The following is a 3705-nucleotide window of genomic DNA, read 5'->3' as shown; positions in this document are numbered from 1 at the left end:
GAAACATTAGAAAGAAAAAAAGAAATCAACAAAAAATAATTACTAGCATTTCTAACTAGGAAATAGAAATAATAGTCTATAGTCACCCGCCTGTATTTGTATCAAGTCGTATCTCCTTGACCAGGGCCATTTTGGCCCAGACACAGCCTGTTACGTTAGAAAAGCAGTTTTTAAGTTTGGGATTAATATTTTACAGCAGTGGCCAATGGGACACCACAATCCAGGTCCTACCCGTAAAGGTACGAGAACATCTATTAGTTCAGACATGAATGCAAGCAGATAACGATGCCAGACAGTAGCATGGCTCTACAAAACTGCCTGCATACTTGAAGAATTTGAGAATATTTTAGTTTCAGAGCCAACCCACAGCTTTGAAAAGGCTGATAAACACTTTCTAAAGGAAGAGGGGGAAGCAAACGGTCAGCTTTCCCTTCCAGAACCACCTGAAGGACATGGTGGGAGAGCTGGAGACTCCCTCCATCCTGCAGCCAGGAGGTGGATGGTTATTCCTTTCCTGCAGTGGCTCCTGGGTCATTTTTGCCACTCCATCCCTCCTGCCTGATACTGCAGGACACGGAGATGAAGGCTGCAAGCACGGCTCTGATCTGCCAGCCCTGCTGTTGCCACAAGGGGAAGGGAAGGGAGGAGGAGGAGGGAAGCAGCTGCCTTCTTCACCCTCTATCCAAACAGCAGCTCGCGGGAGGGACGTTGCCCTACCTGGGCATTAGGCTTTAGCCTACCCCACCTATTTAAGCTGCCGGGGTTTGTGTTTCCTTTGCAGCAGCAGCACAGCCCGTCCCGCCTGGCTGACCTCCAGCAGCAAGCCTACAGCTGAGAGGCTGGTTATAGCACACGGCGATATGCTGGACTTTTATATCCAGAGCTGAAATAACAAACTCGGTTCACGCAGGGGGCAGAGCTTTGGACTCATCCCTGCTTGAGAGGCCTGGTTATTTATTAATTATATTTAAAGTTTTATAACAGCTTAAAAGGAATGCAAGCCAGAGGCAACACTTCCAGTCAGGCCTCCCTTGTGCAATGCTTGTGTAATTCTCTCGGTTTATTGCTGGCTTGTGCAGCTACAGAAAGCTTCAGCCTGCTCCCTTCTCTAATGCCTCCACCAGTCCCGGTGATTTCCTCATCCCTTGACACACAATCCCCCAAAGCACTGCCTTCTTGTGAAATCCCAGGGCACGGGAGTCCAATGTGCAAGCCAGTGCTGGGGAAGACAGGAAAAAAAAAAAGAAATCTTTCCCAATCACTTTCTAAGGAAAATTTGTCAGACTCCTGCTGCCTGACACCCACCTGGCGAGATGGCAGAGAATGCTCCGGGCTGCTTCCCTGCCTGAAATCCCCCTCACTGTATCAAGGTTGATGGTTTGCTAGTTCCAAGTGTCTGCTTCAAAAGAAGAGTTCAACAGCAGTGTTAAAGGGTGGTGTAAGCCAACGAGATCTGTTTTTACGGATTGAGGTGCCCTAGCTCGCTGGGTTAGGAAAGGCCTTTATAAACATTTCGGGTATGACTTGTCAGCGCGTGGTGCGACGCAGCCATTTACTCACCCTCCTTTTACGCAGGCTGAGCCTCTGTGGGGCATGGATAACCACGGATAACTTCATGTGCCATAAAGCTGTTTGTGAAAGCATCTGGAGACAGACTTCTGACCACTTCTGAGTGGGCATCTGCAGCCACCTGCTGGCTCCCTGCAGCCTCGGGGGGGATTTCTTCCTCTTTCCTTCCCCACGGGGGCATGTCTGGCAGTTCTTGCTACTTGCTGGTGTTTCTTCAGACCCTGGCCTCAAGAAGGAGAAGCTGAGGGAGATGATGTACTGCATCCCATCAGAAAATAAATGAGGAAATCCTTTAAACCCCTCTGTCCTTCCCTACAGCTGAATTTAGCTCTGCAGGAGTGCCGACAGGGAAAAGGCAGGCCTAGAGCCTGACACAGGTTCAATGTGTTGCACGTGAGCTACAGCTCGTACCTTGATTAAATGAATTTGCATAGCCAGTATTAGTTAAATCCTAATGTACTAATGAAGATGTTAATCAATGAAGAAGTGTGCAGAAAACGAGATGCAAACTGAATAAGGCACAGGAAGGCGTGCTTAAGGGAGTGGTTCTGGAGAGGTTTTTTCACCTTGCTGTTGGGGATAACGCCATCCTGCTTCCACGAGGCCTTATCAAGATCAGCCGGCAAGCAGCTGCTTTGATTTTACCAATAAACGATGTTATCTGTGCCTCTTGATTTCTTTTAAATGAACACGTAACTTTCTGTAGCAATGTCACAGGTTTCGTAAACATCCTGGCAAAGGTACCAAATGTTAATTGGGCCTGCTAATCTCAATTTAATAGGACGATCAACATCTTTTGTTTTTTCCCTTCCTGTGCCTCTGACTGTGTCATTTCTTCCCTAATCCCCACTCTTTGCTCACTGCATTTGTTCGGTTACCCCGTTGATTTATTTTTGCCTAGACAAAGCACCTTCCTCTCCCACTACACACCCCGTCACAGCTCTGGCCTCTGGTGCTGTCGAAGTGAATAAAATGGAGATGCCAAGTCCTCAAGCTCTCGCTGTCTGAAACCATTATGAAATAGACCTGGATTAATGAACTGACTGTGGTGGCAAGAAGGGAACACAGAAGATGGTTGGGATCTAATTTCAGAGCAGTTTCCTTCTATCAGCTCTCCTCCACAGATTTTGTCCTAGCCATACCACTCAAAGTCGTCTTCTGAACTGAGGCTCAAGCCTGATCGCTATCCTCAACCTCTCTGACCACTCTGTTGCCCTTGACACTATTATTAATGCTTTGTGTTTTTCCATCTTGTCACACTGGAGTTAGTGCCTTTTCGATGCTCTTTTTCTCTCAGTCCAGGCTTTCTTTCCAAAATCTTCCACCCCCAAGTGGAGCGTCCCCTCCAAACTTCCCGCAGTGCCTTCCCTCCCTCCCTCTGTTCTCCATCCTCGGGTGACCTCTCCTGCTGACGTGGATGTAAGTATTACCTCCATGTCAACTGCCTTTAAAGTGCTTATCTACTGCTGATTGCTCTTCCGCACGTAGGTTTTGCATCTTACTGCCTCCATAGTGCTACATCCTGACAGATAGCTTGCTACCACCTCTCTGGGATCCAAAAAGAAGCTCATTAAAAGACAAACCAAACAACGCCGCTTTCCTCAGCTATCTGGCTGGCAGCCAGTGTGTTTGTCAATTTTAATGTCTTTGATATTTAAATTTAGCTCTCTCTTACTGCTGATACCATTTGGCAGAAGGTGTACTTACAATATGATTCCCAAAGCTCTTTGCCAGGCATCTCTTTGCTGCACTCAAATTCTTCCCAGGAATTCACTTCTGCTTATAAATAAATGCAGGGACGAACAAGCTATCAGTGCTATCCTAATTAGCTAAAGAGACGATTTTATTGTTTTTCACTCTTCTTTCTTCTCTTTGTCTGTATGCTGTACGAAATCTTCCCTTCTAGCCAAGGATGGTCTTTAATTGTTCATGACACATCTAAACCACTTCAGTGTGCATTTGTGGTTTTCTTTCACAGAATTCCAAGGAAGAAAAAAATTGTTTTAGTAACCGGATGGTGTGGCTACAAACCTGCAACGCTGCTATCTGGTGTCAGAGGCAGATAAAGCATCTGTGTGAGGCTGTCGTACTTCTGTGTCCTAGTTTTGAGACTAGTTGGGCAAGGTGGTGCAGGTT

General features: G+C 46.7%; 1 long non-coding RNA gene across 3 annotated transcripts; it reads right to left on the bottom strand.

Moving 5' to 3' along the window:
* Positions 1–975: 975 nt before the first annotated feature.
* LOC106016683 (uncharacterized) lies at positions 976–2244 on the bottom strand. 3 transcript variants are annotated; one of them, XR_011807173.1, is made up of 3 exons: positions 1561–2244; positions 1306–1396; positions 976–1219 (listed from the first exon to the last, which is right to left on the bottom strand). It is a non-coding gene; the product is annotated as an uncharacterized lncRNA (long non-coding RNA). The 3 variants fall into 3 exon arrangements; XR_011807172.1 differs by having other exon boundaries at positions 1306–1399; positions 1561–2243; XR_005263532.2 differs by lacking the exon at positions 1561–2244 and having other exon boundaries at positions 1306–1544.
* Between the last annotated feature and the right edge of the window lie 1461 nt (positions 2245–3705).

The sequence above is a fragment of the Anas platyrhynchos genome, chromosome 2, assembly GCF_047663525.1.
Source record: "Anas platyrhynchos isolate ZD024472 breed Pekin duck chromosome 2, IASCAAS_PekinDuck_T2T, whole genome shotgun sequence".
Lineage (NCBI taxonomy): Eukaryota > Metazoa > Chordata > Aves > Anseriformes > Anatidae > Anas > Anas platyrhynchos.
This window is presented reverse-complemented; position numbering and strand designations above follow the sequence as displayed.